This window comes from Gossypium raimondii, chromosome 10 (assembly GCF_025698545.1).
Source record: "Gossypium raimondii isolate GPD5lz chromosome 10, ASM2569854v1, whole genome shotgun sequence".
In the NCBI taxonomy this organism is placed as follows: domain Eukaryota; kingdom Viridiplantae; phylum Streptophyta; class Magnoliopsida; order Malvales; family Malvaceae; genus Gossypium; species Gossypium raimondii.
In genome coordinates this window covers 36747227-36761266 of record NC_068574.1, presented here as the reverse complement: position 1 = coordinate 36761266, position 14040 = coordinate 36747227, and the positions used below count along the sequence as shown (strand labels likewise).

Below are 14040 nucleotides of genomic sequence, written 5' to 3'. Positions count from 1 at the left end.
CTCACCCCCTCACAAAATTTCATCATTTTTAATTGAACTTTATATACATCATTGGGATTTAAAGGAGCAAAAGTGAATTTTCGGCCTTTAAACACAAGAGAGTATCTATTGAGCTTACCTTGGTGTGTAACATCACGATCAAATTGCCAAGGCCGTCCAAGGAGCAAGTGTGCCACATGCATTGGGACCACATCACACCATACCTCATCCTTGTAATTTTCGAGCTTAAAAGTGATCAAGGACTGCTTTGTAACTTTAACTTCCGAGCATTCATTAAGCCACTGAAGGTGATACGGCTTAAGGTGCTTGGTACAAGGTAACTTTAAGGAATCCACCAAATAAATGTTAACTACATTCGAACAACTCCCACTATCAATAATAAGTGAACATAAGTTACCTTTTATAAAACACCTAGAATGGAAAATATTGGTCCTTTGGTTATCAACATTGTCTCTCATTTGGATGTTAAGTGTGTGGCGGACTACAAGGCATTGAAAGTCGGCAAAGTTCCATTCTTTTGGTGGTTCAACCAACTCTTCTTCACTATAACTATCATCCACAAGTTCGGGCATTTCCGGATCTATTTTATCGGAGTCGGAAGTGTACTCACCATTATCTTTCATAAGAAGAAATCTCGTGTTACGGCATTCTTACTACGCCCTTTGCACTTAAAACATTCAATCTCACGAGTCCTCTATTCATTCGAATCACTTAAATTGGGCTGCTTAGAAGGTGTTTGCGTTTTAATAGGAGCCCCATTCTTCCAGTCTGATTGCTTACTACCACTGCTCAAAGAAGACTTATTAGTAACAAAAGGTGGTTTCGAACTTTTAAAATCAGAATTGGAAGTGTTACCTCTATAATATGGTGAAGTAGAGAAGGAACCAAACCTTTGTTCCTTTAATTGTTCTCGATCTCAATGGCTTTATGAACTGCTTCTTCTAAATCAATGTATGTTTGTAGCCTAAATGTATTAGTTATTGGCCTATTTAAACCATCAATAAATCGAACCATAGTTGTTTCATCATCATCCTCTACATTAGCTCTCTGAAAGAGCATTTCCATCTCCTTAAAGTATTCATCTACCGTCCTACTATCTTGAACAAGTCGTCTAAGTTTTGTTTTAACCTCTCTATAGTAGTAAGGCGGAATAAATCTTTTACGCATGACTTGTTTCAACTCACCCCATGCCGTAATCTCACGTTCATAATTCCTATGACGATTTACCCCAAGTTGAGTCTACCAACTTAATGCATAATTTGAAAATTCCAGTGTTACAAACGATACTTTTTCATCATCCAGACATTTATAATAGCGAAACATAAGTTCAATTTTAGATTCTCATTCACAATAAGCTTCTGGGTCATTCTTACCACGAAATTGAGGAATTGTGAATTTTGGTTTTGCCAAAGAGGGTTTCCGCGATCATGAAAGTCACAGTTAGTTCTAGGGACATGTCTAGGAGCATGCCTATGAGCACGAGGCTGGTTATCCACATCATCTTTAATTGGACCCTGATACTAAGGCTCTTGATCCAATCGCATCTCATTGAAAGTAGCACTCAATGTTCGAAGAATGGTATTTTTTTGTTTGAGTACAGCAGCTTGTTCGTCTAACTGTTGTTGGAACTCTTTAAATTTATCATGGACATCATTATGGTCATTATTCTCATCATCGACTTGACCAATTCTATGCATCTTATTTTTTTCCTTTGGAATACCTGCAAAACAAACACTCAACACTAAAAAAATAAATAAAAAATTAACAAACCTCACCGTTAATCACTCAAAAAGGAAAATCAAATTCTCAAAGAGGTAGAATTCAGTCTTGTGAATTATTTAGTAGATTCTATATCAATCAATTACAAAATGTATGAACCGTAACTACCAAAGAACCCTAATTGTACTAGGAGTCCAAAAAGTGACGACACACCAATTGATTTGTGTCGCACCGAGGAAGAATTGTGCATAGATTTAAATCCTACTAACACAAGAAACAATAAGGTCTTAGATAGTGTAGAGGAAGAATAAAAGCAAAACAAATGAAAACCTACAGCTAAGAATCAATAAAAATTGCTGTTACCCGAAAAAAATTGCAAAGTAACTTGACAACTTCGTTCGAGGTGTTCCCGATCTCCACAAATCACGAAATTTAAACTGGAATGTCCTTAAATATTTTATATTTGATTTGGAAATTTTCGATACTAAAATCAACCCACTAAATATTTTTTAAAATTTTTATTTCATTTCGTCTTTTTCTATTTTTTTGACTTTTCTACTGATTTTTTTTGCGGGAAATATTTTTTAATATTCTATCACAATGCCACAAATATGCATATAAAATTTTAGACCAATCGAAAATGTTTACCCACTCAAATGAATTTTTTACCAAAAATTTTTCTGGGTAAAAACTGTTATATGCTGTTTTTTTAAAGGAACTCAGTTTAGAAATCAACCAAGAACACCCAAAACACCCAAAATCTGATACCAAATGATAGGAAGTTGTCCGCGGACCAAGATTGAGTTGCCAAGTCACGGGAAATCCTACGAAAACTATCGACACTTGGATCTGAAACGAAAACACAAAAAATAACAGAAAATTAAACTCCAAGGCCAAGAAAACCAAATTGAAAGAGAAATAGGATTCTTGGGCTGCAAGAAAGATTGAAAATTATGAATAAAGGACATTTCTTGATGCTAAAGAATGTTGCAAAACAGATTCTTGAATCTTGGAATGGCTGAAAACGCAACAAGAACAATTAAACCAAGTTAATCAACCAATTGGCACAAGTAAAAAAATAAATAAAGAAGAACAAACAGTAAGAAATATAAAGAAAGTCCTAAGAAGCCTTGAAATCAAGAACGATTTCACAACTCCCTTCAAATGGCTCGAATCTACCCTCCAATGTAAAAACACGGCAAGAAGAAGGCTGAAGATGGCTCCCACAATCAAAAACATTGTTAAAACTACTTCTAAAGAAAACTCAAGAGAAAATTCTTGGAGAAACTCAAAGAGAATTTTCACTCAACAAAAATCTGAATCTAATGTGATATTCAACGTAATCTTATTAAGGGTGGCCGGCCAAGCCATACATATAGGCCTTCTAACTACTTTCCTAGCCCTACTAGGAAAACTAAAAAAACCTAATTGTTGACTATCAAGGGAATTTCGTCCAAGGCCTTTAAATGGGCCTCTTGGACTAAATTTTTACATAGAAATTTATTCATAAGGTCTAAAAATTAAAACTAAGTATTTAAAGAATTAAAATTTAACAGATTGGGCCATTTTGACAATTTGGCTTGATTTTCAACTAAATCTAATTTAAACTTCTTGGTTGGGCTTGGACCATCTTATTGGGTCGTATCTTCAAGAACTTGGTCTTGTAATCCGTTCTCACCCGAAATCGGTTCATTGGTGCTCATAACTGAGATCCAATGCACCTTAACTGCAAAATTCAGTTTCTTGGACAAAGATTTCCAATATTTGAAATCTTGATTTTCTTGATTCTTGAAATCGCTTAAAACAGTAAAATTGGACCAAGATTCAGTTTCTTGATTTTCTTGAAAATAAGAAAGTGAATCTTGATTTTCTTTTTCCTTTGTATACGCGTCTAAGGCTTTGCTAATGAAGTCTTGAATGGTTCCATTTAGTCACATACGCATTTGCCTAGCCTTTGACCTCGTTATTGGGTCGTGTGGTAATTTGAGCCCATCACGTTCTTGAACTTGAGTTGGGCCTTTATGACTCGTATAAACTGGATACAGTGAGGAATCCCATGATGAGGACACTACGAAGTAACTCCTGGAATCGCTCCCAAGCCTCATACAAAGACTCGTCATCCAATTGTTGGAAAGTTGTGATCTCGTTCCTCAACTTAGCATTTTTGCTAGGTGGGAAATACTTAACCAAAAATCTCTCTTCTAATTCTTGCCATGTAGATATGGAACTTGGTGGCAATGAATTTAGCCATGCTCGTGCTCCATCTCGTAACAAGTACGGAAACAACCTAAACCTCAGTTCGTCTTCAGTCACACCGGCTATCTTGAATGAATCACTCACCTCCATAAACAATCGAAGGTGGAGATGTTGATCTTTCGTGGGTGAACCACTAAATTGGCCCACCGTTAGTAGCATTTGAAACATCACTGGTTTCAATTCAAACTGAGTTGCCTCAATATTTGGCCTTCTAATTCCTAGGTTTAACTCACTGAAAAGTGGCACAACATACTGTCTGATGCATCGATCCCTATCATCGGCAACAAGGATAAGATTTCATACATAATCGGCTTCATTACGTTGGTCTTGATTCTGATTTCCAAGGTCCATCTCGACTTGTCTTTGAGTTGTTCGTTCACGTCTTCTTTGTTTGAAAGTTTTTTCAATTTCAGGGTCTATAGGGAGTAAATCGATAATTTGATCTATGCTCATAAACACCTGAGAAAATCAAAAAAAAAATAAAGAGAATAAGTTAATAATGTTAGAAATAAATCAAACTGAAAATAAATAATTTCACGAAAAAAATGACTATGGCAACAGTTGACAATCCCCGGCAACGGTGCCAAAAACTTGTAACGGGGCTTTGTACAAGCGTACACAGTCGTTATCAAGTAATAAGTAAGTATCGAGTTATTGTCTCCACAGGGATTGTATTTGTGCTAAGCCACTTAATTTGTAAAATTATATTAACAATTTTGTAAATAAATAAATAAATAACTATAGTCGAGAAGTGGTGATTAAAATATAGTAAACTAAAAGCAATGATCCCTAAAGCAAATTATCCTAAGTATGCAAACTATTTGAATGAAATAGATTTTAGTAAAATTAAACACAATTTGCAACAATTATAACATAAATAAACTAGGACAATTACTTTAATTAAACTGAATTTATTATCAACATGCTTAATAACATTCGGAAAAACATTCCATGGCAACTCGATCTTTCATGAGTTTGGAAACCACGTTAGGTCCTTTCGGAATCCTTTACTTAGTAAATATGCATTTTACTGATCCATATTTACTAAGAGTTTCTTAGCATTCGTGTGAGGTAGTAGGAAAGTGCTAGGTTTGAAACAATTTAATCACACAAATCTAAAAACTATGCAGATAACAGAGCTTGGTTAGAGTTGTTATGCACTCTACAATTCAATCGGGTTAGGATCTAAATTGAGCTTGCACATTTCAATTATGCGTCCATTAGTCATCGTCTAGTTATGATCGCTCAGCTAATTCAGGTGTATTTCAATCACATATGAACGAAATACAGACTTGATTTTAATTAAAAACATGATTGATTGAGGCACAAACATTATAAGCATGAATCAAATAAATATTCTTTAATCAAAATAATCATCCTAGCTTAAATAAATTTAAGCTATCATTGTTATAAAAAAGAACAAAGAACACATAGCAAAAATCTTTAAATTAAATTGAAGGAAAGAAAGATTAAACCCAATTCAGAGTGGCTGTCACCCAAGACTCTGACTGACGAGGCTCATTCGCTTCTTTGCGTTGCTCCTTTGCTGATGGCTCTCTAAGGTGGCCAACCAAGGGTTCTTTAAGAGTCTTAATTGCTAAAATCCTTATGCAAGAATGATGAAGGGGAAAGATAGCAAAAAGAGTTGAGAGAATGATGAATGAGTGAGAAATGATGCGATGAGGGATAAGGGATGATTGAAAAAGTGAGAAATGAGCTCATATTTATAGGTGAGGCAAGGGAGCTAGTTTGCTAAAAATAGGAGTGTCCATCCTTTGAAACTTCCTCCAACAGTGGTCGGCCATGAATTGAGGAAAGGTGGCATATTTTTCCTTGATTTTTGGTCAATTTTAGTGTCACAACAACTTAGGACTAAGACTCGGTCATCAGTAAATCTTCAGGAAAATCTCCAATTTCTTTAACTCTTTAAGGACTTTGTATAATTAAACCAAAAAATGCTTTATGACATCCATGTATAGCCGAAAATTGGGTTGACTTGGTTCCCAATTTGGACAGTTTTGCAATTAGAAGAAAACTCTAAAACCTATCCAAAAATAGTAGATAGTTTAGAGGACCAAATAATATAATTTAACCACTTTAATTAATCAATTTACTTAGTTAATTAAAACCCAATTTTATTAATGAAATATTAAAAATGAATTATTAAATATAACTTTATATTTTATCATTTAATTTAATCATGCATGGCCCACTTTATAGCTTAAAAATATAATATGCTCAAATTAATATAAAATAAGTCATTTTATGCATGAAAACGATATAATAAAGTATAAAATCACATTTTAATAATTTCTATGTCCTAATTTCATATTTTCGCATATTTCATTAATTTATTATACAATTACTTGTTTTAACAACAAATTTTAGTAAAAAGGTGATAAATTATATAGGAAAAATCCTATATATTTTTCAGTTGACATTCGCCCTAGCAGAAAAGATTGATCTCAAAGGATCGATGATGCTTTATGGCCCTATCGAACAGCATTTAAGACTCCGTTAGGAATGACTCCTTATCGGTTAGTATTTGGAAAGGCATGTCATTTGCCTTTAGAATTGGAGAATAAAGCTCACTGGGCTTTGAAGCAGTTAAATTTTGATCTTAAGCAAGTCGGTGAGAGAAGGATGTTACAACTGGATGAGTTGGAAGAGCTGAGGTTGTTTTCCTATGAGAATGCCAAAATGTGTAAAGAAAGATCAAAGAGATGGCATGATAGTCATATATGACCTCGTGAGTTTAAAGAATGTTAGAAGGTTTTGTTGTTTAATTCAAGGCTGAAATTATTTCCTAGGAAGCTGAAATTTCAATGGAAAGGACCCTATACCATCTACCGAGTTTATCCTTATAGAGCTATTGAATTATATGACAATTATGGAGGTACGTTTAAAGTTAATGGTCAACGTCTCAAAAACTATTGGGATGGTGAAGATGAGCGAATTGAATCCTCGCTCATCTTAGCAGACCCTTAATTTTTCATGAACTCATTGTGTAAATAAATAAATAATTATAACTTATTTTCTTAATTTATTACATTTAATTAATTATGTCCAAGGAGATTGGAACTTAAGCGGGACCGCTGTGAACCTTCCAACCTTTCCTGGGAATTAATTTAATGTAATTTGTTAAGAAGAAATTTTCTAATTAAAATTTTTAAGTTTCATTTTGTTCAGTTTAAATTTTAATTTTTTATGTTAATAAAGGGGGTCAAATTTGGCCCAAGTACTAATCAATTTTTTTTAAGATACAGTCTGAGTTTGAGGCCCAAGACAGCAAAAAGGAGGAAAAAAATTAAGCATTGCCGTCACACCATTTACTTGCCACCCAAGTAACTTTCATGTAGCTAAATTTTTGCTACATGTTGCCCTAATTTTTCCCTACATAAACCCCTCTTCATTCTACTAATTTTTATATCCCTCAAAGCAATTTGCTTCCACCCTAAAAATCCCTAAATCTCTTCTTTATGCCGCCAACCTCAAATCCCAAAAGAAACCCTAGTCCTTTTCTTTCTTTTTGCCAAAATTCCCTATTGCTGCAGCAAAGAGATCGCCGCCGCACCATTCTTGCTCTCGCGAGATTTTTACTGTAGCAAGTTATACCAACTTTGTTGATTTATCTTTTCTCTCTTGTGCGGAAACTCTGCTAAATTTTCGAGAAAATACCATGTCTCACAAAAGAACTAGATCGTCAAAGACTTCTCCTGAAAACCCGATTGCTATTGATGAAGAAGTGAAAGAGTGATTTGATTCAATTTTCAAGCATCAACCTATGATGCCGGAAAAAGATTTTAACCTGAAGAGCAATGATGTGATGGTTGTTCCTGTGTCAATTAGAAAGATAATCAATGCTCTCAAATGGGAACGGTTCTGTGATGCTGGTTCACTTTCCGATGATGAACTAGTTCGAGAATTCTATGCTAGTTTGACTACGCAATATGCTATTGAAGTCATTGTTCGAAATAAAAAGGTACCTCTTACTTCTAAGTCCATCAATGATTTGTTTAATTTACCTGATGTTGAAGAAGATGAGTACTACCCTATGATGAGCAATATCAATTGGGATTTTCTTCAACAAGTGCTTGATGTTGTGACAAATCCAGGATCCCAATGGATCATAAGAAAGTATGGGAGTCATTCTTGTCGAAGAGAATACTTAAAACCAGTAGTAAAGGTATGGTTTTATTTTGTTCGCTACATTTTTATGCCTATCTCACACAGTTCCACCATCTCGATGGAAGAGATGCTCTTGTTATATGCAATCTTGACAGTAAAATCCATTAATGTTGGGAAAATTATCCTCAAGGAGATTCATGATTGTTCTAAAAAGAAGGCAGGAAGTGCTTATTTCCCATCATTAATCATTTCACTTTGCTTAAGGACCCATGTTAAAACACAAGCATATCTGAAGGGGCAGTATGTTCAAGGGTGTATTACAAGTCATGATCTTGAAAGGGTTGTAGAATGAGTGCATGAGTTGAACCAAGGTGAGCAAGAGGAACCAACTGAGCCAGAAACTGAAGAGTCAACAAATAAAATAGAAACTGAAGCTGATTCAGTTATAGACACTGAAGAAGAAGAATCTGATAAGGAATGAAATAGTCCTCAACCAGCTGAAGGAGCTGAAAACCCTAAACCTAGGGTTGAGCCAGAAGAAGTTCTAGCCAAGCTAAGTGTTGAACCTGAATATACAACTCCCATGCCGACTTCTGTGTAACGCCCCAAAATTCAAGTCTTTAATTTTTGCATGATTTGTCACAACTACTTGTTTGCTTCAGTGGTTAAGTAATTTGGGTGTGCTTGGGAGTGTTTAAGCAGCCTGGGTTCAAGTCTTGGCCTTGGCAAAATTTTTAGTTTTTCCCTTAAATGAATCTAGACATAGGCATATAGGCCTTATAAATATTAGTGTTGGTTTTATGACACAAAAAGAGCTTGTGGTCTAGTGGCAAGGTGGCGTGTTGTGTAACTATGGGGTCAGTGGTTCAAGTCTTGGGTTGCGCATGAGAGTATTATTTTGCTGCTTGAGCTGGGTAGGTGGTGGAGTTGGACTAGAACACTGCTAAGTGGAGTTTGAACTGGTCATAGAGGGAGTAGAGGAGAAATAGGTGGAGTGAATCAAGGAAGGATAAGGGGAGAGTTTTTAAGGGAAAATCAAGGAATTTGAGAAAGGGGAGTGTTGAGCCATTTGGGGAGTTTTTAGCTTGGGAAATTCGGCTGGGGTTAGGTTGTGCCGAATTTGGCTTAGGCATTTTTGGGTAATCGGCTTTTGTGTTGATTCTTTTTCTACTTGTCTTGGTTTTGTCAGTTTCGTTTGGCAGCTATTGGCTTTTGGTGTTGAATTGTGGCAAGTTTCTTCACAGGTTTTGTTCACTTTTTTCTATTTCGTGTTCGTTTTCTCTTTTCTCTCTACTTGTCGAATATTCCTCTCTTCTCCCCTCTCATCTTGCTGCTAAATCCACCTTTTCTCTTTTCCCTTTCCATCTCTCCCTTGGTCGAATCTCTGACCTCTCCTCCTCTTTTTCTTTGACAAGTTATCCCTCTCTTTCTTTTTGTTTTGATTTTATTTTACCTTTTATTATTTTCTTCTATTTTTGACTGAGAGCAATCTCTCTATTTGGAGTGTGGTTCAGCCGATTATCACCTTTCGCTCTATTCCTCTGCGCCAATCTTCTCCTCGTTGTTTTTACTGTCTCGGTGCTGCAAGTATTCCTGTTATCGGTAAAGTTTGAATACTCTTCACTTTTTGTTTAAAACTTGTTCTCTTTCTTTCTTTTTCATTAAAATCGAATACTTCTCTTGGCCACTATTTTGGCCTAGTTAGTTTATGAAGATCTGTGTTTTGGTACAGGTAATCGTTAAGTGGGTGACCATTTTCGGTTGGGAGTCTTGAAGGAGTTAAGTCACCCTCTATCAAGCAAGGTAAGGATGGTGTATGGTTTAGGTGTTATTAAGAGGGTGTCTTGCATTAAGGGCTGACTTGTGATTTGATTAAATCTAGGTTGGTGTGCGTGGAGGCTTGCGCGTTTCTCATAATCAGGTGTGTAATCACCCCACTACAACTTTAGATTGGCGTACAGCCGAAAAGTCGTAAACATGGCATTTGAGACCACACAGGCGTGCGATCGCTCGAGTGGTACACCTAACGTGCGATTCGTGGGAAAATGACTAAAATACCCTCGATGGGTAAAATAACCGAAATACCCTCGAAGGGTAAAATTATCGAAATACCCTCAAAGAGTAAAATTACCAAAATACCCTCGAAGGGTTAAATTATCAAAATACCCTCAAAGGGAAAAATTACCGAAATACCCTCGAAGGGTAAAATTACCAAAATACCCTCAAAGGGTTAAATCACTGAAATACCCTCAAAAGGAAAAATTACTGAAATACCCTTGAAGGGTAAAATTACCGAAACACCTTGAAGGGTAAAATTACTGAAATACCCTCGAAGGGTAAAATTACTAAAATACCCTCGAAGGATAAAATTACCAAAATACCCTCGAAGGGTAAAATTATTTAAATACCTTTAAAAGTAAAATTACCGATTGAGCATGACATTTTGCATACACGTATGATATTATGTTACGACATATTGCATGGGGTTGGGTTGTTATATTTGGAGGAAGTGTATTGTACTGATAAGGTCGAACGGGTCGCCCAAGACGATTGTGGACCTACTAGTGGCTTTGCCCGTGTACTGTTACTAGCAGCTTTGCTGTGATTCTATTACTGGCAATTTTACTGCGATATTGGTGTGTTGACTGGGTGGGCTGATTTTATCCCCACATGGTGTGTTGGTGGTACGGAGTGGTGTATTGGCTGGATTGGGATGGGTTGCATTTTATGTACTGTAATAATACTGTATTGGGTTAAGGCCCATACTGCTACTGTATGTTGTTTACTGTTTGATGGATAAGGAATTACACACTGAGTTTCGTAAACTCACCCTCTCCTCTTAACTGTGCAGGTAATCCTCAACCGTAGACGATTCAGTGCTGCGAGGGACTCGGAGGTGGCCACACTACTACTGTTGTTACATTTGCTTTTATTTTACTTTAAATTATAAGTTGGGTTTTGTTTTGTAATAAGGCCTTTAATTTGGTTTTTAACTTTAATTTGGCTTTGCTTACATATTTTATACTGTTAGCTAGGTGAAAATGAATTTTCAAAATAATTACGATTTTCAAAGACACGAACTTTAAACATTAGAGTTTTCAAATGCTTCCGCGTTTTAAATCAACTTAATATAATAATAGTAGTTAATAAGGCAAACATTTGGTTAAGTGTTCCGTTAAACATTACTAAAGAGGTTCCCAAACTTAAGAAACAAGTTTTCAAAAAGTCTAAATTTTGAGAGACACTTCACTGTGACACACCAAATACGGCCATAACGTCTAGGCCGATTTTGGGGTGTTACATTCTGCAAGTACTTCAAGGAAATCAGAGTTGTCAATTTTGATGGATATACAAGTTCATGCACAATCAGCAACAAACTTACTAGAAATATGTGAAAATTAGAGATGATTCAATTCGAAATAATTTTAAGAATATCTCTAATACTTTTGTTCCTGAGCTCCCAGATGCTATCTTTGAGACATGGACGGAAGAGACTGATGATGCAAGCGAAGATGGAGCTAAAGAAGACAAGGGGAATAAGTCAGAAAAATAAAATGGGGGATTCTTGTCTTGTTATTTATTTAATTATTTTTAGGTCTTTAGGAATTTATTTCTTTAGTAATTAGGATTTAATTTTTGCAAAATAAAACATAGTAGGCGTGAATAAATACTTCTTTAAAAAGAAAAAGATTAAGTGATGTGGCAATTGGAATGAACATGTCTAGGATAGGGTTATTAGGAAAGACATGGTATTTAAGCAGTCTTAATGACTCACCTCTCTTTCTTTACAACCCTACCTAGTGTTTAGTTTTCATTTATTACTTTATTCTCGCAATAAGGACATTGTTTCTTTTTAAAGCAGGGGTAAGGCAAATTGCTCAAATTTTTAAAATTTTGAAGTATGTTTCAGATCATTCTTTCATAAGTATGTCTTAATAAATGAATGTTTAGAGAAATTCTTTTTAATAAGATAGCTTATATGCAAGCATGAATGATGATTTTATCTTAGTGGTTGTATGTTATCATGAAAAGTTGAATGTTTTTATGATCTTAGTCTTAGGTAATATTTGCCATGAAAACTTAGTTTCTCTTGAGATTAGACATGCATAAAGGTTTATATCTTTAGAATTGACTTAGTAACTTTCTTGAGGCGAAATCCTAGGGGACATAAAAATCTAAAATGATCTAGGCACCATTTTTCTTTGGATCATTTGAGCCTTTTCAAGCCCACCTTATGATATTAGACCATTGAAACTATAATTTTGAGCTTAAAGGCCTGTTCATTTTAATAAACCTACATTATAAGCCAGTACCAGTTTTTTAAAATTATTCTAATTTTGTGCACCTATATTAACTAAAGTTGTCTTGGGAACTAACATTTGAGGAAATTCTCATAAAGATGTATGTGCTCATGCTTATAAAAAAAACAACAACAACAAAGACAAAGAAAGAGTGAAGAAAAATTTGCTCAGTCTCCAAAAAGAAAATGTATGAGTATGAGTTCAAAATAAGTTTGGGGGAGTTCCACAGGCTCACTTGAAGAAAAATGTTGAATTTTGTGAAATCCAAGACAAGTTAAAGGTTAAGATTTTGAAACCAAAATGTCCCATCTATTAAAATCCCCACCTTTAACCGAGCCCCATTACAACCTTATAAAAGACCTATTGATTTGATGATTATGTCACCTACATTAGTGGAGAGGAAGTATTAAGTTCAAAATATGAAGATTATAAATAAGACTTATGATTGTTTTGCTTGATTGATGAGAAATTGTGTTGAATGAAGAATATTATCTATGGTTGTGGCATACATGCAAACTATGATTCATGTTGATATATCTTGAAACTTAGAATAAAACTTTCAAAATGTTGTATATGAGTTACTTGTTAATAAAGAAGGTCTATGAGCATGAATTTATTGATGCATGATTATGAGACAAAGATTGATGCTACTTACACTCTTAGCAAAATTTGCCTTAGCAAGACCTTATGTTGTGCATGAATATTACTCGGGACGAGCAATGATTTAAGTTTGGGGGTGTGTAAACAGAAAAATATATAGGATTTTTCCTATATAATTCATCACCTTTTTTACTTAAATTTGTTGTTAAAACCAAGTAAATGTTTAATTAATTAATAAAATATGCGAAAATATGAAATTAGGACACAGAAATTATTAAAATGTGATTTTATACTTTATTATATAGTTTTCATGCATAAAATGGCTTATTTTATATTAATTTGAGCATGTTATATTTTTAAGCTATAAAGTGGGCCTGCATGATTAAATTAAATAATAAAATATAAAGTTATATTTAATAATTCATTTTTAATATTTCATTAATAAAATTGGGTTTTAATTAAATAAGTAAATTGATTAATTAAAGTGGTTAAATTATATTATTTTGTCATCTAAAGTATCTACTATTTTTGGACAGGTCTGAGAGTTTTCTTCTAATTACAAAACCGTCCAAATTGGGGACCAAGTCAACCCAATTCTTGGCTGCACATGGATGTCATAAACCATTTTTTGATTTAATTATACAAAGTCCTTGAAGAGTTAAAGAAATCAGAGATTTTCCCGAAGATTTGCTGATGACCGAGTCTTAGTCCTGAGTTGTTGTGGCACTCAAATTGACCAAAAATCAAGGAAAAATCTGCCACCTTTCTTCAATTCATGGCCGGCCACTCTTGGAGGAAGTTTCAAAGGATGGACACTCTTATTTTTAGCAAACTAGATCCCTTGCCTCACCTATAAATAAAAGCTCATTTCTCACTTTTTCAATCATCCCTCATCCCATCATCTCTCACTCATTCATCATTCTCTATACTCTTTTAGCTATCTTTCCCCTTCATCATCCTTGCATAAGGATTTTAGCAATTAAGCCTCTTAAAGAACCCTTGTTTGGCCACCTTAGAGAGCCATCAGCAAAGGAGA

The 14040-nt window shown here is 34.8% G+C and overlaps 1 non-coding gene across 1 annotated transcript; it reads left to right on the top strand.

Moving 5' to 3' along the window:
* The first annotated feature begins 3770 nt into the window (after positions 1-3770).
* LOC128034220 (small nucleolar RNA R71) lies at positions 3771-3876 on the top strand. The gene has a single exon (XR_008190351.1). It is a non-coding gene; the product is annotated as a small nucleolar RNA R71 (small nucleolar RNA).
* The last annotated feature ends 10164 nt before the right edge of the window (positions 3877-14040 follow it).